The sequence below is a fragment of the Lissotriton helveticus genome, chromosome 7 (genome assembly GCF_964261635.1).
Source record: "Lissotriton helveticus chromosome 7, aLisHel1.1, whole genome shotgun sequence".
In the NCBI taxonomy this organism is placed as follows: Eukaryota; Metazoa; Chordata; class Amphibia; order Caudata; family Salamandridae; genus Lissotriton; species Lissotriton helveticus.
In genome coordinates, this window is record NC_136068.1 from 1,504,561,151 (window position 1) to 1,504,587,981 (window position 26,831).

At 50.6% G+C, this 26,831-nt stretch overlaps 1 protein-coding gene across 5 annotated transcripts in view; it reads right to left on the minus strand.

Moving 5' to 3' along the window:
- SPHK2 (sphingosine kinase 2) overlaps positions 1-26,831 on the minus strand; it is a 298,281-nt gene that overhangs the window by 171,479 nt on the left and 99,971 nt on the right. The gene's annotated exons all lie outside the window — the stretch shown is intronic.

Here is a 26,831-nt window from a genome sequence, read left to right on the forward strand (position 1 = left end):
AGTATGATAATAAAGAAAAAGAAAGCAAGGTGATGTAAAAAAAAATTGCTTAGGATCACACAGTTTGGTCAACCCGGGATTGATCCCAAGTGTTTTGATTTCATATTGTTCAATTCAGTCACTAAATGAATGTTAGACCTGGCATCATTGGCGTGAGTCTCCCTTCCATTTTGAAGGATTGCCTCCTCTGTTTTGATATGTTTTTGCTGGATTGATGCTTTGGGCACTGTGCCACTGCTAATTAGTGCCACAGTGCAAGTGGTCCCTATATTAAATTAATGTACTAATTGGTTATTCCACGATTGGGTTATTTGATTTATCTGTCAGCCCCTAGTACAGTGCACCAGGTGTGCCCAGCGCTTGTAAATCAAATGCTGCTGGCGGGCCTGCAGCACTGGTTGTGCCACCCACAGAAGCAGCTTGTAAAGTGTGTCTCAGGCCTGCCATTGCAAGGCCTGTGTGCAGTCTAGCACTGCCATGTCGACTTGGCCAAGTGCACCCACTTTCCAATCCCTAAACCTTCCCTTTGCTTCATATTAAACACCCCTATGGTAGGCCCAAGGGCAGGGTGCATTGTAAGTACAAGGTAGGACATGCGCTGATGTGTGTAGCATGTTCTAATAGTGAATTACAGCCATTTTCATTTTTCACTATTGAAGGCTACCTGTTCTCATAGGACAGAATGAGCAGCTAGATTATTACATGCTTATAATCCCAACTGACTCAGGGAACATGGTAGAAATTCGAATTTAGTATGCCTGAACTCAGAATAATAAAATACATCTTTTAGTAAAGTTTATTTTAATATTCTGTGTTTGCAAATACCATTTTTAGAAAGCAAGTATTTGCTTGCCTGACCATTTGAGCCTGCCTTTGCTGGGTTGTGTATTCCTTGTCTGGGGTTGTGAGTGACAGGGTTGGGGGATTCCAGGAGACAGGCTGGGGCAGCCCAGTGGTGAATAGAGAGATCTGCATCTAGATGGGAGGGAGGAGTTGCACAGGGGACCTGAATAGGGCTGGGCCTTCCCTCTACAATGCTGGCTCCACCTCCTGTGGCTTGTCTGATGTATCTGCCCTGCACTGTGAAAGGAGAGGGGGAATCATGTCAACAGAGTGCTCCAGAGCTGCATTTTCCCTCCCCTGTGCTGGCTCCACCTCCTGTGGGGTGGCTGATGTCTCTGCCCCGCACAGTGAAAAGAAGAAGAGAGTCATGCAAACAAAGTGCTCAGGAACTGGTTTGAACTAGGCAGAGGCCTCTCTGCCCCCAGAGAACAAAGGATTTTGGGGTAGAAATATTGGGACCCTGATCCCAAGAAACTAGATCATTTCTGGACAAGAAACCTTTCTGCCAAGGAGAAGAACCAAGGAAGCTGCAGGAGTTGTACTGCCTCTCTGCTAGTGTGCTGTTGGCTGGGTTGGCCTGCAGTGGTTGCTTCATTGCCAAGGGAAAAGGATAAGGAACTTGTAACAACTTTCATCTACAGAATATTCTCCCAGGGCTTGAACTGTGCTTGCTTCCTGCTGAAGTCTCAGGGACAAAAGACTTCACCTCCAGCTCCCTCCTGAATTTCCTTGTTGGGAATTCTGACTCCAGTCACTTGCGTGCTGCTGGGAGCTGGAAGCGCGACGCATCGAGATGAAGCGTGTCGCCGCCGCAGCTAAAATCATCGCAATGCCGGAGAAGCGTGCAGTCGTCGCATCTCCCTGGAAGCGTGTGTTCATCGAAGCTGCCTTCTGTCGCATCACCGGAGAAGCGGGACGCCATCGATAGTCGCCATCACATCGCCGGAGAAGCGTGTCGCAGGGCCTGTCGCGGCTCCAAAGTACAGAGTCGTCGCAAGGCTGCCACGGCGTCATCGCATCGTCATCGCATCGCCACCGGATCATCGCGTCGCATCAAGGTGCCATCTTGCGCACCGCAACGGGCCCGCAGGCCAAGAATCTACGCATCACCTCTGCACCGGTAAGGCTCAAGACAAGTCTCCTACTCTGCGCAAGCATTGAGGAAGGACGCAACAGTTCCCCCGGGTCATGGAACCGACGCATCTCCCCTTTTGCGAGCCTTTTGTTCACTTTGCGTTACACATCCAGGTACTTTGTTGAGAACTTTGTAGCATTTACCAACAACTTGAACTAAGAGACTTTAATCATCTTTTAAGCAATCTTAAGTGTAGTATTGTGGATTTTTGTTGTTGGTGGTCTTGTATTTAAGTCTATATAAAGAATACTAAAGTTTATACAAACCGGTGTTGTGTCCATCTGTAGTGTTTCCACTGTATTACTGTGTATATTCACAAATGCTTAACGCACTGACACTGAGAGAAGCCTATCTGCTCGTGCTAAGCTGCCAAGGGGGTGAGAAGGGGTTGTTAAGTAGTGTAATCCCCTTATCCTGACTTAGAAGTAAGGGTCCCTATTTGGACAAAGGTGAATACCATTGCCAACTAGAGACCCCCATATCGAACAATGACTATTTATCTCTTTCATTTTAACTCAACAAATACGGATTTGTCTTATTCTTGGCGTGTGAGATTAGAGCATGGGGGTCGGACAGGGACCACATTAAGACTAAGAATGTTTCTGGCTCAAGGATTCAACTGAACTTCGAGCTGAGCCAAAATAAGGCATCTGGGTCGAGCTTTCAGTAGCTCACATACTTCTATCACATCATGGCAATTAAGGGACAAAGGCATAGGAAAAACATGATTTGACCATGATCAAACACTTTGGTGAAGTAGGAGTACCAATACCACATCGCTAGACTCTAGCTCCAAGGAACATAACTTTCTCACTAGTTCACATTTTAGTGGGCAGGCTATGAGACTAGGTGTTCTGTCCTGCAGGGGTAAAATCAAATGATCATTCGGCTACAGCATTGTTCTCTTATCACTTACTTGCTACTAGTGTTCAGTTTGATACAAGTCCTTCCTAGCTTTGTAAAAGAAAATAATAATAAAGGAGCAGAGAAATATGTTAAAAAGCGATTGCCCAAGAGCACATCATGTGTCACAAGAGGAGCTTGGGATTAATAATAAACACGTTTTCTGGTTCCACAGTTTCCATCTCGCTCATTACACAACTGGGGAATGAGTGGTTCTGATGGCGAAATTCAGGGACTCCGTCACCAAAGAAATGCCAGTGTGTTGTGGACAGGCTTTTAACAGAGTTCATAACCAGCATATTTTTGCAAAGGGGTAAAGTCAAGATTAAACATCAAGTCTCTTAGCACCATGGCTAAAACTTTCCTACTGTACCACATCTATCGATAGAGGTGAGGTGTTTGTGTCTGCTAACCTCTGAATTCCACACCTTGTTGAGGGGTCTCTGTGAAGGATTTGTTTTATGTCACTCGCTACTTTAACTTAGCCTTTCTCTAAATAGTCCTACTGTGTGCATATAACATGAATTAGATTACCTCCTTCCTCAGTAATCGCCATTTCCAAGTCTTTGAGGGAGATGTAGTTTCATCTACTCAGTTGCTGGAATGTGGGGTTCCACAGGGTTCGGCATTGAGCCCAACGCTCTTCAATGTTTATATGAAGCCGTTGGCAGCCGTAGTACATCCATTCGGCATTAAGATCGTCAGCTACGCAGACGGTACCCAACTAGTGGTATCACTGGGCCGAGACGTTGGCTCGTCTAATGAGCTGACACCCTGCCTTGAAGCAGTGGCCGGATGGATGAAGGACTCCTACCTCCGTCTTAACGGAGAAAAAACTGAAATCATGTTGTTAGGCAATGCAGCCCCTGCTTCCATCATGCCCGGGTCCAGCTCCGCTACCCAAACCGCACATAAAGAGTTTGGGAGTGTGGCTTGATGACAAATTGACCTTCAATCACCAAGCCACAATACTATCAACGTGCTACAGCCTGTTAAGGATGATACGAAAAATTCTCCCTCTCCTCCCTTTTGTAGCACGAAGGATTATGATTCAGGCTCTAATCCTTTCCCGGCTAGATTATGGGAACTCCCTATACTTGGGAGCTCCACTGTCCACCATTAACAAATTACAGGTGGTACAAAACAGTGCAGCCAGACTGCTCCTCCAGGTCCCCAGGAGACAATCGGCCAAACAAGCCCTCCGTCAGCTACATTGGCTACCAATGAATGCCAGAATTCAATTTAAAACACTATGCATAGCCTATAAAGCCATTTGGAAAACAGGCCCTAACATTCTTCACCCCCTAATACCACTCTACCTACCATCTAGGTCGCTTCGATCCAGCAACCAATTCTTAGCCTCCACCAGAAAGATAACGAAAGCAAGATGGGGGGCCGCTCTTTCTCACATTCAGCGGCTAAATTGTGGAACGCCCTTCCCCAGTCTTTAAGAGAGATACGTAGCCTGACTGCCTTCCGTAAACACCTGAAGACACATCTTTTCACCTAGTAGTCTTCACTGAATTGACACTCTTGGTTCTGAAGCGCTACGAGGCCTCCGGGTAGTTAGGCGCTATATAAATATTCTTTCAGTTCAATTCAATTCAATTCAATAATAGACTAAAGGTATAAGGAAATTGCAAAACCTAGCATTATATTTTAATCCAATAATCAAGTTACTTCCTTTGTACAGCAAAGGTAGCGGCAGCAAGCAAAAAATGCCTAGTCCAGGGTGCAGTAGAGGGACAGCAACTCTGATACATCCTAACACAGTATTGTTAAATCCTGGTCTCTTCTAAGGATTATGGACTTAATTTATAGGGCAGTATGGAATGAAACCCTTAAAATGATTCCATCCCATATAGTCCACACCATGTACATCGTTGCACACCTTACACCCCATTCTGCTGTCACTAATATGGCAATTTGTCACACCACATACATTACGTTTTGGGTCCTGGGAAAATGTTACTAACGAATTAGAACATTTTAGGGCATCCGTTAAAGCATAGTCAGGTCTCTGATGGAATAAATGATACTCTTTAGGTACAATGTAGCTCTGCTGCATTGCCATTGAGGGGAAAGAGCACTGCACCACTAAGAGAGTCATTTAAAGAATGTCATATTTGTTGCTTTGTTACCATGATTCGGTAATAGAGTAATCACAGCCCGTAACCATGACATCAGCTCAAAATTAGAGAGAAATGGGCAGGCATTGTTTGTATGATTTCCTGCAACCATTTGGGTTACATTAGGACCAGCTTTTTGCTAGCACTCTAGTACTAATAGGCACATAAACCACTTTCTGCACATTTCACCATATTTGTACATCTTGCCACCCACTCCAAACGACACCAATTGTAGTAGGTCTGTGAATGGCAAAATAAATTATCAGTACATCACTATTCAAAAATGTTCCTGAAAATGGCCTAACTGTTTAAGTTAAACTTCAATTTTTAGGACTAGCTCGTCAGCGCAGCCGCCTGGATGATATTTACACATGACAAACATACAACAGAGAGGCCTTTGCTTTGGCTCCACCCTTGCTGGGCATCACTACCTCACCTCAGCAGGAGGTATATTGTGCCACACTCAAGAAAGCGCTTCGATTAGAATGCATGAAGTGCTATTCTACAGCTGAAAAACAGATACAAATATGCTGTTTATCAAGTTCAGGTCATTTTCATCTACATGCATTCTACACAGAAAGAAATATTTTTACTATTTTACCCTCCCCCATCACTGGCAAAGCCAGTAGGGCAGGGTTGAATGTGAGAAACAATATCGGTGCATACAGTGGATGAAAGCATACTTTAAGGCTTGTTTTTGCATCGGGTAGTACATTAAAGCCACATCTCCCATTATAAAATGTACTGGCAAATACAGTAGGCTGAACTGCTTTGCAAAAAATGCATATATTAAAGGAAATTAGCTTTAAAGAGTTATTACACTAAGCTAAAGCCTGTGAACATTTATATCATTACATGAAATCTCACAGATTACTTTATTGGGCAAGAGTTTTGGTGTTGGTTATCGCTCCAGGAAAACCCTAAGAATCATATCAATCGGCATTTGAAAAGTGCGGCACTGTCACACCTGGGTGTATCCGGGTGCTGAGGTGGGAGGTCGCCGGAGAAAAGTCTGGTCTTGAAAATGGTGGGAAGAGGAAAGAATCAAGCAGAAAAAGGCAAAACAGAGGGCAGAAAAAGGCAAAACAGAGGGCAGAAAATACAAAATAGAGGACAAAAAGACTAGAAGAGCAGAAAAGGCAAAACAGAGGGCAGAAGCGTGCAGAAAAGGCTAAACAGAGGGCAGAAATATTAGCAGAAAAGGCAAAATAGAGCAGGAAACGAGCAGATGAGGCACAAACAGAAGGCAGCAGGTAGACAGGTAGCAGAGTGTAGGGGACTGGGACCAAACTGGACAGGACAACGGTCATAGGGGGAGCTGGAAATAGAATAGATGAATTACAGTGGGATAATCCTTGTTAATTTAATATATTGTTTAACTAAATGTAATTTTGTACAAATTCGCAGTTTTATAAACTATATGCCTTATGCATACTAAGGGGCCAATTTTGATGCGGTCGGAAACGGCTCCAGTGGTAGTTTGGAGGCGTTCTAACCGCATCGAATTGTCCAGTTCGGATTCCTTTCCAACAGACTCATGATAATGTGGTCAGTCGGAAAGGAATCTGAACGGGCTTTCTGAATGGCTTCAGACGGGCTCGGAGAACCTGTCTGCCATTTGGAAAGGGACCAGTAATCCCAGGGGCGGCTCTCTCAGCCTGAGGGATTAAGATGGTGGATTCCTACAGCCCTTCTGTGCCAGCCTTTCCCACACAGAAAGGCTGTCAGAATGAGACTTCGGGGGGCCCTAGCAGAGCCCTCATAGGTGCAAGATCTCCGGATGGCATAAGGGGGGGGGACCTACGGTGCCCTTCTGTTGATCCCTGCACCCGATGGTAGGCACCTCAGGGTGCAGGGATGAACTGCACCTCAGCTCTTCACAATTAGAGCATACATTCTGGTCTGCTCCCAATGTAAAGAATAGAGGTGCGACCAAACAGTGTTCGGTTGCATCCTAATTGCTGATTTGGGGCGGCCGACAGGAGGTCTGTCGTTCCCAATTCCAAATCGATGTCAGAAGGTCTCAGGTCCGTCCGGCATCAAAATCAGCCCCTTAGTTGGAACACTTATGCTTAATACAATAGGCTGAGTAGGTTATGGTGACAAGCCATTGATCAAGGCTGATCTTTTTCATTATGAAATGATATGGCAACTGCAGTAAGCCTGCCTTATTTATTGTGCAAAGCATCTCTGCCTTATTTATTGTGCAAAGCATCTGTATAAGCCAATAGGCCTTCAAGGGTGGATTATTCTTATATTGTGCTAAACTCTGTAAACAAGTATTTCGCTAAATGGAATTTCTGAGATTAACATAGGAGGCAAGGGATTTTAGTGTTGGTTACCCCTAATGACAAACCCAGGGAGGTATAACATTTGCAATGAGATAATCTTAGATGAACAGCTTACTTACCTTTAGTAAGGCTCTTTGTGGTGGATATTTTATCTGAATATTGCTCACCTTAGAATATTCCGGAGGGACCAGGATGGATCTGGAAACGTTGTTCCAGCGTACCATCTAAATGGCTCCTCTCTGGCTCAGTACCGCTCATGAAGTGATGGAGTAGTGCGGCATATAAGGGCAACCCCTGTGCGTAGACTTGAATTTCTCTTTCAGTGCCCTTGAATGCTGGGTATAAACAATTGTTGGCATCAGTGTGCTGATTTCTAACTTGGGACCACTTTAGATGTCAAATAAGAAGCCATTTCGGGGGCGTGGTCACGGAGGCGACCAAGATGGCCGCTTTCGATTGAAGCTCCGCCGTCCGGGGCGACCAACCTTCGCCATCATGAGGTCCTGAGGCGGTTTTAATCCAGCTACTCCACTTCATCCAGCAATTGCGGCGATTCGCTGCCATCCGACGCCGTTTTTGGGTCCGTGGAGGCACCGGAAGGGCTCTTCTGGCGGAGGAGCGAGACCGCCACCCCATCGGCGTCCGCTCTCCCTGCGCCTGGCCTGCTGGTAAGTGCTGCACTGGGGGCACGCCGCTGGACTGTTCGCGGCTTCTTGTGGTGCCGGGGGCTTGGGGTTGTTTGCCGCGGTCCGGCCCTGGGGTTTGCCGGCGCCGACTCCGTGACTCGTGGCTGCCTTCGGGCCTACCCAGTGAGGCGGAGCCGGGGCCTCGGGTAACGGCTAGCCCGGGCTGGGCTCAAGGGACGATCCGACCCGGGCGCCGCGGGAGGGCGTGTGGGCGGCGGTGGGCGCCCCGGGGGCTGGCGCTGGTGCACGGCCGAGCGGCCCCGCCTTCCCTTGGTGTCCTTCCCTGATGCCCACTGGCTACGAGGAGTGCGGAGAAGACTAACTGCGAGGCCCCATTTCCACGGCCCTGGCCGGCCATTTTGAATGGGGGTTGCGCTGACACCGCTCGGAGTGTCCTGGCGCCCATTTGCAGTTGGCAATCACAAAGCGGTGACAGACCCCCTCTTTGCACGAAAGTCGCACTCTGTGCCACTGAGCCCTGATATACAACGTTTCCATATCCTTGGAGGCGGCCTGCTCGCCGCACACTGCGCCTACTTGCTGTCCTGCTTGCCTGCGGCACTGGCAGTCGCCCTGCTCCTGGATTCCTGCCCACACTGGACGAGACTCAGACCACCATGGGGAAAAGAGACCCCAACCAACGGAAACTGAGTTTCGACAAAACCTCCATGCTAACTGCGGACACTGCAACCAGCTCCTCATCTGACGCCATGCCTCCCCCTCCCCAGGACAACGCCACTGCACTGGTTGCTACCATGATGGCTGAGATGAGGGCTGGGTTCAAATCTCTAGATGGTAGGTTCGACACTTTGGAACAAAAGCTGGCCGATCTGGGCTCTAAAGTTCAAGTGCATGATCGCAGACTAGATGTGGCTGAATCTCGCGTCTCGGACATCGAAGATGCTGGCGCTAAAACGCTGAAGCACCTCGAACGCGTCGAAAAGATCCTAAAAGAGGTAGCCATAAAAAACGAAGACTTAGAAGCACGCGGACGATGCAACAACGTTCGCATATTAGGTGTGGCGGAATCAACCCAGACTGGCTGGATGGACGTCTTTGTGGAGAAGCTTCTCATTGAACTGTTTGGCAGTGACCAATTTACCCCTGGCTTTGTGGTGGAGTGGGCCCACCGGTCTTTGGGTCCTCGGCCGAAGCCGGGACTGCCGCCACGGCCCATCATCGCAAGGATTATGAACTTCAGGGACCGAGATGCAGCCCTCCGTGCAGCTCGAGAGAAGGGAGAGATAAGATGGCAAGGCGACTCACTCTCCTTCTACCCAGAATTCACCGTCCTGGTACAAGAAGCGCGTCGAAAGTACACTGGGGTTAAAGCTACTTTGCGCAACCTGGGCCTTAAATATGGCATGATGTACCCGGCGCGCCTCAGAGTGGAGGTGGCCAGCAGAGCCCGCATATTTGACAATCCGTCGGAGGTGCAAGAGTTCTGTCATTCTTATAAATCTAGAGAGATCCAGAACGCGGGCAATTCCAGGGCCCCGTCACCGTTGCAGGGCGACTCTCAGAATAGCGTGGATCTATTCTCAACCTCACGCGATGGCTGACACTTGTACTCTCACACCCGCATTTGCCTCCGTAGCCTTGAAGTTTGGCACTTTGTCTCAGGACCCACTGGATTGATCACCTGAATCTACGATCATGGTCTAGCCCGGGAGACGGGGCGTTACCACCCCCTATGGCGTTTGCCCTTCTACTTGGGGAATTTGTTAATTTCGAAGTGGTGGGATTGGTTTCCATTATGCTTGTTCTGCTTGTGAGATGCCATTATGCCGCCACGATGGGTTGGTGTTCCCCTTTGGGGTTTCTGAGAGGTTGGGTGGAGGGTGGGCTATGGGGTTTGTTTGGTTTTGTTTTTTTTTGGAAGTGTTCCGAAGTCATCATAATTCCGAATGTTGTATTGAGCTATGCGTGTCATGGGTCACCTGCACTTGTCCGTCACTCATGGGCAGGCTAGGACTGCAGGTGGGCCCCTCAGTCCTATCGTTGATGTCCTGGAATGTACGGGGACTAAATGATGCCAGGAAATGCAAACAAGTGTTTAATTATATTGCCAGGCATAGGATTGATGTAGTCTTCCTTCAAGAGACTCATTTGACTGCGGAGACCGATTCACAAGTGTCCAGGGGCTGGGGCACACACCGCTTTTTTCCCCACTACACTAGATATTCCAGGGGGGTGGCTATTTGTATACACAAGCGGATACCTTTTGTTCTCGCTCACTCCATTATTGACAAGGAAGGCAGATATGTTATCATCTCGGGGTCCCTCCTGGGCCACAAGGTCACGCTTGCTGGTATTTATGGCCCTAACACCGACACCCCCACTTTTTTTCATGACTTTCAGCTACACCTATTGCAGTTGGATCCGGAATTGTTGCTCCTTGGGGGTGATTTCAACCTCCTATTTAATTTTTCGAGAGATAGCACTGCAGCTACCCCAGACACCAGGCCTCATTCGCGCCCCGTTTTGCGAGACATATGCTCACATTTTTCTCTCGTAGACATTGAAGCACAGTTACACACCTCCACCCCTGCTTACACCCACTATTTTGGGTTCCATGACACATGGACGAGGCTTGACTATTGGCTTATTCCCCGGCGGTGGTTGGGTGGGTAGGGGAACTCCTCACACTCCCCCGTACACTGTCAGACCACTCACCTGTAGTGCTTAGATTGCAGATCCCTCGGACGGGAGGATATGAGCGGCAATGGCGCTTCCCTGGGAAGGCTTTGTCGGACCCGGTTTTCACTGAGACAGTAAGAGACACCATTGAAGAGTATTTTGAGCTCAACACGGGCACAGTTGACACCTGGGCTGTCCTATGGGAGGGCTTCAAGGCAACCATTAGGGGCGTCTGCATTGCTACACATACTGGGGTGCTGCGCGCTATACGTGCGACCCTTACACGGCTTGAGCGTGACATAGCGGCGCTGGAGACAGAACAACTCCGATTACACACTGCGGAGGGGGACCTTAAGCACCTACAATTGCTGGTGGAGTTTAGGGAGGAGGCCGATAGGGAACTCAGATTACTGACTAGAACACACACTGCTAGGCAGTATGGGGAGGGTGACCGCCCTGGCAGGGTACTGGCACAATTACTTCGTCCCCCACGTGCCTCTTCCTACATCACGACTCTCGTGGGCCTAACGGGAGACGCGCTACACACTACCCCTGAGATTTGTGATGTATTTTTATCATACTACACTACATTGTATACATCCACACTGTCAGAAGATGCCGCTGATCGTGGTGATTACCTCAATGAGATCGCGATGGTATATTTAGATAAGTGGATGATCGACTTTCTGGCAGATCCCATTACACTGGACAATGTGGTGGAGGCCATAGACTCCATGAAAGGGTCCTCGGCTCCTGGGCTGGATGGGTTTTCGGCCGACTTTTATAAAGCCTATAAGGATTTATTGGTTCCCCGCCTGGTGGAAGTCTATGCGGAAGCACTGGAAACGGGCTGTCTTCCCCCTACACTTAGGGAGGCAGTCATCGTTCTACTCCCCAAACCGGGTAAAGATGCCACTCTCTGCGGCTCCTATCGACCATTATCTTTACTAAACCTATATTACAAAATTCTGGCGAAAGTTCTCGCCATCCGCCTTTCGCTCCTCATGGAATCCATAATCTCCCCAGCCCAATCAGGCTTTGTCCCGCACCGCTCCACTTCTCTAAACCTTCGCACCCTCTTTTCCATTCTGCATCGTGTTGACCCTGACGTCCCGGTGGCGGCGATACTACTGGATGCCGAGAAGGCGTTTGACTCTTTAGGGTGGCCTTTTCTTATGTTGGTGATGCGCCGTATGGGGATACCTGAATGCTTAGTAAATACGGTGGAATTGTTGTATACCCTCCCTGTGGCTCGACTACGCCTAAATGGAACGGTCACTACGCAGTTCCGCCTGGCGCGTGGTACGCGACAGGGCTGCCCTCTGTCACCGCTCTTGTACATATTGGCGATGGACCCGCTGGTCCGGCGTTTCCAAGAGAAGCATTTACACCGAGGCCTCCAATTTAGGACGGGCCCGCTCTTGATCTCGCTTTATGCGGATGACACCATCCTCTATGTCCGACAGCCCCAGTCCGAACTTGATCATTGCTATTCGAAATTACCAGGTTTGGCAGATTCTCAGGCCTCCGTATTAACTGGCATAAATCCGTTGTATTCCCACTCACGCCCAGTACGGTTGAATGGCCATGCCCCTTCCCCCCGACATGGAGCCGGGATTCTGTGAAATATCTGGGCATCCATGTGCATTTAGACACGGCATCCATATTAGACAAAACTACGGCACGGCGCTCACAGCCCTGGAAGGACAGGTTGAGCGTTGGATTCGGCTGCCATTATCTATGGTAGGACGTATCGCCATCATTAAAATGATTCTATTACCGCGGTTTTTGTACTTGTTCAATAATATACCCGTGCCCCTCACGAAAACTTTTTTCATACAACTACGCTCGCTGTTATTGAAACTGGTGTGGGGGAATAAGTCGCCGCGAGTGTCCTGGCAGGTACTGACGCTCCCATATGAGCGAGGGGGCCTTGGCGTTCCCGATTTTTATCTTTACTTTCTGGTGGCACAGTGCTCCTACGCGCACCCATGGTTCCACCCGGACGCCCGGATCCCTTACTTAAGGCCGGAGGCCGACTTGGTTTTACCGGGATCGCTATCCACCACCTTGCCGTCGGGCTTCCCAAGAGATCCGCGGGACATCCAAACGGTTTCATCGACCTGCTGGGCGTGGGGTAGACTGGGCCGTCTTGTTGGCTTTCCTCAACTATATTCCCCGAACCTTCCGTTACCCAATTCCACCTGTCTACCAATCACTGGAGAATCAGTGGTGCAACACACGCTGTCCAAATTTCTTATCGCTACCATTGGAGACCTGTTCCCTGACGGCCATGCGTTCACGCTTACAGAAGACCACCGCTTTATGGAGCGGACATTCATGGATTCATTCGTATTGACCAGAATGCGCTCGCTCCTGCGCGCCTCTTTCTCCTCGTTCCCACTCCCTCCCGAGGAGATGACTCCCCTCACATTCATTATTCAACACACTTCGGGCACCCATTTAGTATCTAAGCTATATCAAATGTGCTGCGCCCTCCTCCCCTCCAGGGATCATGTGGTGCGTGCTGCCTGGGAGGCGGATTTGGGGAACACCATTACTGATGACCAACGGCAGTGGTGCTGCAGGGCAACGAAGGACATCTCTCTTAATAGTAAACACAAACTATTACACTTCAAATTCTTACGCAGACTGTACTTCACTCCAGCGAGACTTCATAGAAAAGATCCCTCCCGCTCCCATGCATGCCCCAAATGCGGCGGCCCTTTTGCAGATTTTGCACACCTTTCATGGTCCTGTCCCATACTACATGGTTATTGGTCCCAGGTCCACGCCACGCTCAGCGACATGCTACACTTAAACCTGAATCCGGTCCCTGAGATTGCCCTTCTGGGATATGTAGCGGAATTCCCGAGGACTGTACGCAAATTGGCGGCGTTACGTTTCTTATTGGCAAAACGGGAAGTGGCATTGCGGTGGTGTGACCGACTTCCTCCGTTACACAGCTCCTGGCTCCGGAGTTTGGCGCAATGCAATACCAACAGCACTGAATATTCAGCCCTGGTTCCCTCTACTTCCAGACCTGTCGACATTTGGGGTCCATATCGCACGTATGTTGCTGGCGCAGTAGATGGAACTCAGTCCCCTCCTGCTCCTGCTATGGCCCCCGAAGGAATTGGTTGAGAGGGGGTGGGAAACACAGCCTCTCGGCCCTTGACTTTTATTGCTTGATATACTGTGCTTCTACTTCCTCCCCACTGGGTTTGCAGTGAACTGGGGAATGTTGTACTATTATTCCGCCGCGCCCCTTCTCCCCTGTTTTTACCAATGTCCTTTGACTGTGCTTGTACTGCTATGATTTCTGTATGTGTGACTTTCATGATATCACTTGGCTCAGATATATACTGCAAAATGTATGCTTCCTTTTTGTTTTTGTATTTCTTTTGGAAAATGACAAATAAAAGTTTTAAAAAAAAATAAGAAGCCATTTCACAGACCAGGGTTGTGGGGTGGGGATGGGTTGTGGGGCAGTGAGGAATCTGCAGTATCTACCAGGAGGAACATTACCGAAGATAAGCACCTTATTCTTCTGATGGACACTTCTAACAGCAGACCCACTCACTTTAGAATCGACAACAAAGCAGTATCTGCCCGTGTGGAGGGCTTGTGGAGTGGTATCAGAACAAAAAGTCCACCATGACAGATGTCAAGGACAGGCACCCTACGAGTCAAAACAGTCATAACAGCCTTAGCCCTGGTAAAATATGCTGTCAGATCTTCCAGGTGCAGCTTCCTCGCCAGGCATAGCGGATCTTAATGTAGAGAACTATCCAGTTAGACAGAGTCTTCTTCTGCAAATCCCTTCCTTTTCTCACACAATGCCCTTTTGGGGCCCCAGACAATGAGCATTCTTCTCCTTGTGGGGGTTGGGTCTTGGTCTTTTGTGAGAAAAAACGTTGAGAGAATGACAGCTGAATGTGGAAGGGAGTCATGACTTTTGCCAAGAATGCAGCCCAAGTACTCAACACCAACTTGTCTGGGTAAAATGGATGAATGCCGGTGGTACTGAAAGTGCGGTGAATTCACTCACGCAACAAGGTGATGTAATAGCAATAAGAAAGACAGTCTTCAAAGTCAGGTGACAGAGAGCAACTATATACTGGCTCAAAACACACACATGAGCAACATCAAGACCAAGTTAAAGTCCCACTGTGAGATTACACATAGCTCAGCAGGAAATGTGCCCCAAATCTTTAATAAACCTAGCACAGCAGGTGATTTAAACACGCACAGTTGGTCAGTAAACTAAGAAAGACCAAAACAGCCAACAAATATCTCTATGCATATATGTGTAGATGTAGACTGAGCAGAATTGAGTTACGGACCTACCCTTTGTTGCAACAGCAGATCATCCTTCTCCACCTCAAGATGTAGAGGCCACTTGTGATCTGCCCGATGCTCCCAGCTCAATAAATCCGCTCTGGCATTCAACATTCAGGGGCTTTGCCAATGTATTTTATAATCCAAACAACTCCAGGGGTGCAGTGCCTACCGGCACAGGAAACAAGACAACTCCTCTATTGCAATAGCACATTGCCATGATGATGCCCATGAGAACCTGTACCAGCCTCTGCTTTGACTGCAGGAAGACCTTCAAAGCCAGAAGACTGCCCACAACTCCGACAGACTAAGGGGGAACCGAGCTTCTGTTGGAGAACCGTGTCTTCTAATCTCCACTTCTGCCAGATAGCCTCCCCAGCTCAGCAGAAGAGCATCCATCAGCTCAGATTGGGTGTTGGACAGGCCGCACGAAGGGCCGCTCTCCCCCGGCCCAACCAGGCCCGAACCAGCCACGCAGGTACCACACACCACCATTGCACGTCCACCGTCCCCGCAGGGACCCCTACACTCGAACCTGTTGACCGCGTAGGCCGACCCACTACCGGCCTGCGCGCCCATCCTGGGCGCCATCTTGGACACTCCACCACGAGGCCGCCTGGCCCCCGATCGACCTCAACCCTGGGCCTGGCCAGGCCTCAGACATTCCGGCACCAACATCCACCCAGGAGGTGAGCGGGCTACTTGGTCAGTCAATGGGAGCAGGAGGTGTCGATGGCTCTCCCCCACCAAGTGCCGCTCGCCCATCGCCTCCCCGGGCGCTGGCTCCACCCCCCTGCTGGGTGTCTGAACCCCCTCATCCCGGACCTCCCGACCTCCAAGTGCGAGGGTCCGGACATCAAAGCACACCAGCCCTATAACTGGGGCAGCTCCAGAGCAGGACGGGAGTTGTATCTTGGAGTCGAGAGACGCAAAGAAGAACTCATCCTTGACGGACTACTGGCGCTGCCGTAGCTCTGTCTTGTGCACCCTCGTCTTGCCTGCTGGCGCTGCCGCGGCTTTGGGAACCACCCTATCCTCCATCATCGTCGGGACCTGCTGGCGTGGCCGCGGACCGTTTGTAACCACCACCTTCATCGGGACCTGCTGGCTCTGCCGCGGACCGTCGTCTTCCTTCATCCATCTCGGGACCTGCTGGCTCCGCCGCGGCCCGTTCATCTACACCACCGAGCTCGAGGATTGAGAGCTATTTTCCATCTTTTTGGTAACAAGACTGTCCCGCTACCCTTTTCCCAAACAGAGACCAGAATAGAGGGGACCCCTGAGTCCAGACCTCCTTGTACCATTCTACCGTACTTGAAGAATTGTCTATAAAGTATCGTCGAACTTTATCATTGTGTGGTGTCCGTCTGTGGGGGGGAAGTTACTTGTCTGTACGATTCACTGGAGACGGCTCTCCCCGGAGACCTCTCCCCGTATCCTCGGTCGACCCTCCCGGTCCGTCTAACATTGGTGGCCAGCGACGGGATCCGAATCACCGCATAAACCGTACAGAGAGTAGCTCACCCCACGGCGAATCACGATGTCAACTAAAGACAGCGGATCAACGGAGAAATTCCAGATGGAGAAATTGGGCGAGTACAGCCATCGTGAACTTAAACAGTTCTGTATCGAATTAGGTATCGCTACCACCGGACTAAATACCAAAGATGACTTTAAGCAGGCCCTGGAATCTTGGGCAGAAACCGGGGCTGCCGGAACCCCCGATCAAGACATCGCAGCACAAACCCCCATGGCCCCTGAAGAACGAAGAACGGGTCTCTCGCCAGACGAGATCCAGGAACGAGAAAGAACCCGACTACACGAGCTGGAAATGGCCCGGCTCAAAATGGACGTTGAACTAAAGTTGGCCGAACAGAAAATCAACTTAGAGCACCTGCGTCTCCGGGAAGAAAGAGAGGAGAAACAGAGACAAAGGGAGCTCGAGGAAAAGAAACTGGCATATGAACATGAGCGGAAATTAGCTGAAATCGACCTACGCAAACAGAATAAAGAAACAGGGGTGCCCGAGCAACCCCACACTCCAGGGGCAACAGAGAAGAAGGTACACATCCCCAAGGATGTCGTTCGAGAATACTTCCGAGAGGACGACATCCAGCAATGGTTTAAGGCCTATGAAATCGCTATGACTGCACACCGGATCGATAGAAGCGATTGGGGGGCCGGTCTGTGGGGGAGATTCCTCAATGAGGGCCGCGACGCCCTGCTGCAACTCCCGGACCAGCAGATGACCTCCTATGACCATATGAAAGCTGCACTCCTCCCCCGCTATGGCCTCACACCCGAGATGTACCGTCAGAGGTTCCGAGACTGCACCCGCATCCCAGGTACCACTTGGGTGGACTATGTCAATTACTTTAGCCGAGCCTTCGAGGGCTGGATCAAAGGAAGCAAGGTCACAACCTACGAACAACTGTTCAATCTTATGGTATGGGAGCATCTGTCGAACAATTGCTTCATTGAACTTCGCCAGCACCTCCTCGACAGCAAGTTAACGGATCCCCGGCAGCTCGCAGCCGAAGCAGACCGGTGGGAGATCACCAGAGTGAGTCGAAATGGGTCCTCCGAACAGAACCGGAACAACAATGGTCAGCACCGTCCCCGAGGAGGTGGAGGCCAAGGACGCGGAAGAAGCAACGCTCCGGTCACCCCCACTACCAGCCCCACCCCCCCGGCCAACCGGGGCAGCACCCCAGCGCGACCGGGACATCGAGCCAATGTTACCTGCCATCGATGTCAACGAGTCGGACACTATGCAAACGACCCAAACTGCCCCCAGTACCAGAGCCCAAGACCCCGCCAAGTAGCCGCTGCTGCTCTGGGGGAGGAACGGATCTCAGAGGAACAAGAAGAATATGAACAGGAACACCAAGAATGGGAGCCAGCCGCCATGGCTCTCGCCTGCCTAGGGGGGAGAGACATGGTCCCGCGGGTCCCCCTACCCGCTAATACCCAGAAGTACAGCCAATGGGTGGGCATCAATGGACGCCGGGCTGAAGCCCTTCGTGACACTGGGGCCAGTGTAACAGCCGTCCGCTGTCACCTGGTGACCCCCGAACAATACTTACCAAACATTCTCTGCCCTGTACGTTCAGCCGATAACTCAGAAAGTCTGTGTCGGATGGCCTGCGTCCCCTTCGAATGGGGAGGGGTCTCCGGCATGTTGAAGGTGACGGTCCGAGATGATGCCCCCGTAGACTGCCTCCTGGGTAATGACCTGGAAAGCTCTCCATGGGCAGCAGTCGAACGAAAAGAGCACCTGGGGATGCTGGGCGTCCCGGACTGGGCGTGCGTCACCACCCGGTCCATGACCGCCCGTGCCAACACCCGCCCAGAGGAACTCGAATGGCCGGCGCCACCGCCTCCGGTCGCCCCCGCCGAAACCACCGACCGTGACGTCCCCCCCGAACCAGCTCAACCTCCAGACCTCGCTAACCTCGACCAGTGGCCTCAAGAGGGGGGGCCCACGCAAGAACAATTTCGCCAAGAACAAAAGACCTGTCCCTCCCTCGAGGGACTCCGCCAGCAAGCGCTAGCCCAAAGCGCAGGGGATACCTCCGGAACTCACTGGGTCTACTGGGACAATGATCTGCTGTACAGTGAGCAAAGAATCGCGGAGCTGGGGGCCAGCCGAGTCCTAGTGGTACCCCTCCGTTTTAGAGACTTTCTGCTAAACCTGGCCCACGATGTCCCCCTGGCAGGACACTTGGGTCAAGACAAAACCTATAGCCGCCTGGTGACCCACTTCTTCTGGCCCAAAATGAGGGACAATGTACACCAGCATTGCCGATCTTGCCCCACGTGCCAAGCCAGTGGGAAGAGCGGCCGCAAACTGAAAGCCCCCCTGCAACCTTTTCCCGTGGTCACCACCCCGAACTCCGGTTCTGCGTCGACTACCGGGGCTTGAATGCGGTCACCAGGACAGACGCACATCCCATCCCCCGGGCAGATGAACTAATCGACCGCATGGGAGCTGCCCGCTACCTCAGTATCTTCGACCTGACGGCGGGCTACTGGCAAATCGGCCTCACACCCCGGGCACAAGAACGTTCTGCCTTTTCCACGCCCGATGGCCATTACCATTTCACAGTCATGCCCTTCGGCATGAAGAATGCCCCAGCAACGTTCCAACGGCTCGTCAATCAGGTCCTGGCGGGGCTCGAAGGATTCAGCGCCGCCTACTTAGACGACATCGCTGTATACAGCAACCAGTGGTCCGAGCACCTCCACCACCTCCGAGCAGTACTGCACGCCCTTCAGCAAGCTGGCCTCACGATCAAGGCCAGCAAATGTCAAATTGGGCAAGGGTCTGTAACCTACCTCGGGCACCAGGTGGGAAGCGGCCTGGTGGCCCCTCTGCAGCTAAAAATTGCCGCCATCCAGTCCTGGCAGCCCCCCACTACCCAGACCGAGGTACGAGCCTTCCTGGGCCTCACGGGCTATTACCGAAGGTTCGTGAAAGACTATGGTACTATCGTGAGGCCCCTCACAGAGCTCACGTCAAAAAATCAGCCCCAGAAAGTCAACTGGACCCCAGAGTGTCAAGCTGCATTTGAACAATTGAAAGCCGCCATGTGCTCCGCCCCTGTGCTCCAGGCCCCCGACTACAGCCGGGAGTTCATCGTCCAGACGGATGCCTCCGACCATGGCATTGGGGCAGTCCTGTCCCAAGTGAACACCGAAGGCCATGACCAGCCGGTGGCCTTCATCAGCCGGCGACTCCTACCACGGGAACAACGCTGGAGCACCATAGAGAGGGAGGCCTTCGCGGTGGTATGGGCCCTCAAGAAGCTCCGGCCCTACCTTTTTGGCACACCCTTTCGGGTACAGACCGACCACCGACCCCTGCAGTGGCTGATGCAGATGCGGGGGGAAAACCCGAAGTTACTACGCTGGTCCATCTCCCTACAAGGGATGGACTTCACAGTTGAACATCGGCCTGGGCCCGATCACGCCAACGCAGATGGCCTGTCCCGGTTCTTCCGCCTCGACGAGAAGAGTCCCCAAGAGAATGGGTAACTCTCCCCGCCTTCAGCTGGGGGGGACGCATGTTGGACAGGCCACACGAAGGGCCGCTCTCCCCCGGCCCAACCAGGCCCGAACCAGCCACGCAGGTACCACACACCACCATTGCACGTCCACCGTCCCCGCAGGGACCCCTACACTCGAACCTGTTGACCGCGTAGGCCGACCCACTACCGGCCTGCGCGCCCATCCTGGGCGCCATCTTGGACACTCCACCACGAGGCCGCCTGGCCCCCGATCGACCTCAACCCTGGGCCTGGCCAGGCCTCAGACATTCCGGCACCAACATCCACCCAGGAGGTGAGCGGGCTACTTGGTCAGTCAATGGGAGCAGGAGGTGTCGATGGCTCTCCCCCACCAAGTGCCGCTCGCCCATCGCCTCCCCGGGCGCTGGCTCCACCCCCCTGCTGGGTGTCTGAACCCCCTCATCCCGGACCTCCCGACCTCCAAGTGCGAGGGTCCGGACATCAAAGCACACCAGCCCTATAACTGGGGCAGCTCCAGAGCAGGACGGGAGTTGTATCTTGGAGTCGAGAGACGCAAAGAAGAACTCATCCTTGACGGACTACTGGCGCTGCCGTAGCTCTGTCTTGTGCACCCTCGTCTTGCCTGCTGGCGCTGCCGCGGCTTTGGGAACCACCCTATCCTCCATCATCGTCGGGACCTGCTGGCGTGGCCGCGGACCGTTTGTAACCACCACCTTCATCGGGACCTGCTGGATCTGCCGCGGACCGTCGTCTTCCTTCATCCATCTCGGGACCTGCTGGCTCCGCCGCGGCCCGTTCATCTACACCACCGAGCTCGAGGATTGAGAGCTATTTTCCATCTTTTTGGTAACAAGACTGTCCCGCTACCCTTTTCCCAAACAGAGACCAGAATAGAGGGGACCCCTGAGTCCAGACCTCCTTGTACCATTCTACCGTACTTGAAGAATTGTCTATAAAGTATCGTCGAACTTTATCATTGTGTGGTGTCCGTCTGTGGGGGGGAAGTTACTTGTCTGTACGATTCACTGGAGACGGCTCTCCCCGGAGACCTCTCCCCGTATCCTCGGCCGACCCTCCCGGTCCGTCTAACATTGGGGAAGGGAGTGGGGACTGCCACTGGAACAATTTGGCAAATTATGAAATGTCTCCTCCGAAATCTGGATGTCATCGGTCAGATTTTGATGATGCTGGGCCCACTGGTATCTATAAGTCCATTGAAGAACCTTCATATTCCACCTGGTGTAGCTGGCAAGGGAAATGCAAGAGGCCAACAAGTCTCAGAGATGCTCTCACCAGGACCGGGATCGAGGCTGAAACATTTGTATCATAGCCTGAATGTCCAACACTTGCTGCTACAGATGAATGGCCCAGAACTGCACTGTGTTCAAGACCCTTCTAAACAATGGAAGCCTATTTGAAGGAGTTACGTGTGAGATGGTAGTGAACTGCAATGATGTCAGGAGGTTTGTCGTTTGCAGGTGGTCTATAAATGACTGTAGCAAGCCCACCTTGAACAGGCAGTCGTCGCAGTAGAGGCACGACTGGTAACCCCGACCTCTGAAGCTGGGCTGCAGCCACAGACATCACTTTTGTGAACACCTGAGAGGTACTGGTGAGGCCGAAAGGGAGCATATCAATCTAAAAATTGCCCCAGCCCTACTTTGAACCACAAGTAACGTTTGTGGGTCTGCAGGACGGGTGCATGATAATACACATCCTGCAGATGCAAGAACTCTGCCCTGTACCCCGGTGACTGAATAGTCAGGATCTGGGAATGAGTGAACATTTTGAATTTGACCTTCTGTGGGACGGCATTCAGAGGAAAAAGATCTAAAATAGTCCTTTAACCCCTGTCCTCTTTCAGCATAATCAAACAATAAGAGTAACAACACTCATCTCTTTCTGAATATCCCACCCTATTGATATTCCCCTTGGAAAGTAATGCTTGCATCTCCAGCAGAAATGAATAGTTCTTCTTCTGAAAGTCTCCCTCATATTTGAGGGTGGGAGGGGTGAGAGAATGTGACAGGGCAAAAAAGAAAAGTAAGGCATAGATTTGGCAAAAAGAAAAGGAAGGCATCGTCATGATGAACAGTCCTATCTGTTAGACATGGCTTATCACCACCCGCCATGCACCAGAGCTGTTGCAGCAGGGGAGGTCAAATCAGAGGACTGATGCCCTTGCTGGCCTGCTTTTGGTTTGCCTAACCTATTTCCACAGCCTTGAAAAGACTGGGATGAATGTCTTTGCCTATACACCAATCCTCTGGAATAATCTCTGAATTTCACTGAATTACTGTTGAAACTGCTTAGAAGATGTCCGACCATGGGTTCGCACCACAACTCTAATTTCCTTAAAGTACGCCAATACAGAATCTGACTTTTTACCCAAACGCATGACCCATTTAAAGCATATCCATGCTAGAGACTTGACCATCACTGGAAAATTTTCTGAAGCGCATTCAAGAGTGTTGATGAAGCACAAAGACAGTGGTGCCGGAACAATTTTCCGAGTGGGGGTGCGAACATCAATATTACATCACTAAACTCCTAGGGATTGTGAAAAATTCAAGCTACTCACAAAGAAGAAGTGTAGCAAATGAGTCATGATCAAAAGGAGGGAGAAAGAGGCTAAGGCTAGGTTCGGCCTCTTGAATCCTAAAGTATAGCACTATAACCCATAGTCAATGGATTGTGAGAAACTAGCCTGTCAAAAAGTAATAGCAGGTTTTTCCAAATTGGGTAAGCCTTTCTTGGAAAAGAAAATTATTTTCTATAGTCCCCTCACTCACCAGAGGTTGCCCTTAGGTGACATGCTTCATCATTGGGGCTTCCCAAGCATCTACTGCTTGGGGCGTGCTGCGACTTGCGAAGGATACGTAGGAGCACTTTATGGTGAAACTATGTGTAGTGCGGTGTATGGTAGAGAGGTGATTTTGTGTGAGTTAAAAATACCTAGCTAGCAAGCCAACACATTTATTCTTGCCTCTAGGTCAAGTTACATCCAAACACAATAGTTTGACTTGATAAAGAGTCCTGGCTCAGGTAGCTTAATAAACAAATGATCAGAGACGCCTGCAGGATAGGCCCTCCTTCTGTGGAAACACACAGCTGTGGACAAATCAAAGGCTTTTTTTTTTTTTTAAATCACATCCGGTCTGTTAAGCCAGACGCAAAGATCCGCTTTGATCATTGGCTTGTCACCATAACTACTCAGTCCTAGAGTATCAAACATAAGCTTTTTCATAAGGAAAAGTTTGCACTTCAAGCACCGTTTTTCAGTGAAGGCATTCCTTTTGCCCATCAAAACTTGTAGCGAGGAACACCAACATGTGGGCGGAGTCTAAATACCTTTGTTAAAGTTAGAGCTATTGGTATTGCAAATGGCATTTTTTTCATTTTTAAAAACATAAATAAATGGTATTGTCATTTACAATGGCAATAGGTGAGCATTAGAGTAGTAGTAGAGTGTATTAGCAGACGCAGAGCCCAACACACAAAGAGCACCACACACACAGAGCGCGCCACACCAACACAGAGCGCCACACACACACACACACACACAAAGAGCGCCACACACACACGCACAGAGAGCGCCACACACACACGCACAGAGAGCGCCACACACACACGCACAGAGAGCGCCACACACACACACACAGAGCGCCACAGAGCTATTCAGAAAGTCAGCCTCCTCCCTTGGCCCGTGGCTGTCAGTGGGCCCTCCCCCGCACTCACCTGGAGTTGGTGTCCAGGCCTGGATCCAGCATGTCCATGGGGGTGGGGATGGGGCGGTGGAAATTTCTGGAAAGGGGAGCACGGGAAGGCGCTGGGCCCGCCGCGGTCGAGCGCCTCTTATTTCCTGGTTGCTGTCAGGCTGTAGTAGTCATGCGGGCGGCAGGCGTGCCTCCCTCTCCCTCCTCGGGCTGCAGGGACACGGGGTATCGGCACTGCTGATCACGGGGACAAACACTCGGCTCATGTGAGGGAGAGGATTGCCTTCGCCCCCCCCCCCCCGCCTCCGGCCGGGGAGACAGGGAGAACATTTGAGGAGGGAGCGCGAGACAGGACAGGAGAGAAGGAGCGCGCGAGCTGGCGGGGGTGCCGGGCCAGCCTTCCGAAGGGAAGAACGATAACCGCAAGAGGCAAAGTGGTGCGAGGGCGCTGGCGATTGCAAAAGAGGGGGCGCGAGACCCCTGCGAGAGAGGAGGGAGGGGAGGGGAAAAAAACACGGCGGCGCAGGCCCGCGCACCAGGCTACAGCCCAGCCTTTGTAACTGCGTATGGCCTGTGCGGGGCACGCGCGGCACCGGCAATCTCTCGCAAGGGGCTTAATTATTATGCTTTTTTTTGCGCGCTCCTGTCTTTGCATGGCTGCCTCAGTAGGGGAAAGTAGAAAGTGAATCTTCTGATGAATGCTACTATGAAAAAGAAGCCGGGCCCCGAGGGACAGACACTCAGAGAGCCCCAAGAACAGCGCAAGGGGGAAAGGACCACCATGTTTCTCCGAGGTCAAGCAGAAATGCCTCGGTGAAACGCCCCGTCATTTTCAGATTTGGGGGCGTGTTTTTCTTTCTCTCCTCTTCCCATTGGCTGGAATGTAAAATTCCAGCCAATGGGAAGAGGAGAGAAAGAACCTAAAAAGCACGCCCCCAAATCTCAAAAAGAAGGGGCTTAAATGGAAAGACGCCCGTCTTCTCCAATGGCTGGCCAGCATTTAGGAGGCCAGCCAATGGAGAAGAGGGGCGGGTTCAAGCCCCACTCTGAAAAACATGAGCTCTCGCCGGCGAGACTGCGTAAGCGCAGCCTACGCAGGCATAGACCTAAAAAGGGGTTAGATATAGGAATTAGATCAATAATGTGGTCAAAATCCTACCTACCTTGTCGACATGTTTGAAGGTGTCCCCCTACACCTTTTCTTCAGGACAACATGGGGGCCAGCCCCATGTATGCCACTCCGGTGGTGAACCTAGAATAAGGTTAACAATTAAATGGATAGAAACACCTAATGTGTGTATCTATCAGGTATACATATGGTTAGAGTTGAATCCTTAGTATTTAGGTATTAGCAGTAATGTGCCCCATGGTCCGCCTGGTTGGAGGGGCTTGTAGACTATTAGCTCGGCAACCCTCTGTCCGTTTAGAACATACTTGTCCCAGGTGCAACCGTGGCTTACCCAATTTGGAAAAACATGCTATTACTTTTTTGACAGGCTAGTTTCTCACAATCCATGGACTATGGGTTATAGTGCTATGCAAATGAGTCATGCCCATTCAGCAGGAGAGCAGTCAGGGTGTGGTATGAAGCGGTTGGGCATTTTTGAGCACGGTTTTGCAAGTATATTAATAAAACATGGTGTGGTAGAGCACTGTCACTTACTAACAACACATTTTCCATTGAAATGTTAACATTTGCACCGACATGCAGTTTTACTAATAAAACTATTTAGGGTACAAATGATAAAGTATGGAAACTGGGTTTCAGCAAATATCTATCATTTGTACATCATCAAGTAAAGTGTCTGGTTTGTATTGATCCCAATAAAATCTTTGCTAAAATCACACTTCAGAAATACCAAAGAATTGTGCTTCATTTGTGCTTTCCTGATATATTCTTAAATGTTTACAATTAATTTACAGATATTTAAATGTTGCTGTTTGTTGTTAAAATACAGAAAACTGCCATCCGACAGCCTTTCCATGCACACCAGTAAGATTGTCAGATAGTTCATTTACACAATCCAATAACTTTGCAGCCACAGAAAGAAAAGTAAACACCAAGCTCCATGGTAAAAGAATAAGCAGAATTTTGAGATACATTTGCCTCTATGTCTGAACACATATCAAATGTCAAAAGATTAAAACATTGCTAAAGGCATCCTTATTGCTCATTCACCTTCTGTATTCATGCATGTTTTTGTGCGGGGTATTGCAGCACCCCCGCACCCCTACTTCCAGTGCTACGCACTGCTCTCCACAGGTAATCAGATAAGAATGGACTTGGGAACAGTCCAGCCCGAACTGCCAAGCCATGCCTTCGCTGGACCGGAAACAAGCTTTCGAGGACCGGTTTCTGCCATTTCAGCCGTCTTCAGCCTGGCTTGCTTGAATCCAGGGGCAAAGTGAGCAAGGGGTGGCTTGGTGAGCAAAATAACGATGGATTAAACCCAGATCTGTGACTGGGGGTGAATGTGTTGCCATTGTGCAACATTCCGTCGATCATCTTGAGTGTTTTGCTGTTCACCCTATGTGGGAAGGGTATGCCCAGACGTGGGTCCCGTGCTCACTAGGCCACTGGAGTCAAGCTATCCTGGCTGAAGACGGCTGATAGCCAGAAACCGGTCCTAGGATGCTTGATTCCGGTCCAGAGAAGACACGGCTTGGCAGTTCGGGCTGGACTGTTCCCATGAGGCATAGGGTCAAGACTGATTTGCATATGGCCATGTCTGAACTGGGGTGGCTTGGTGAGCAAAAGAACGATGGATTAAACCGAGATCTGTGACTGTGGGTGAATGTTTTGCCATTGTGCAACATTCCGTCCATCATCTTGTGTGTTTTGCTGGGGACAGATGTACATTATCGTATTAACTCCTACAGCTGTATTGTGCTCAAATACTATCTTTCAAATTAGCTCTGACCCATGACATGGAAACATTAGGAGGTGGCAGTTTTTGTCGAAATAGGACTTCTTCCATCGATTAAGTGTGAAAATTGACAAATTTAATGTTGCTTGGAAGGGTGCTCATTACAGGCCAGCCTCTGCCTTCTGCTGATATTTCACAGCAGGCTCTACCAGCCAGTCATTTAAATATTATCCTCTGCTGAGGAAAGGGG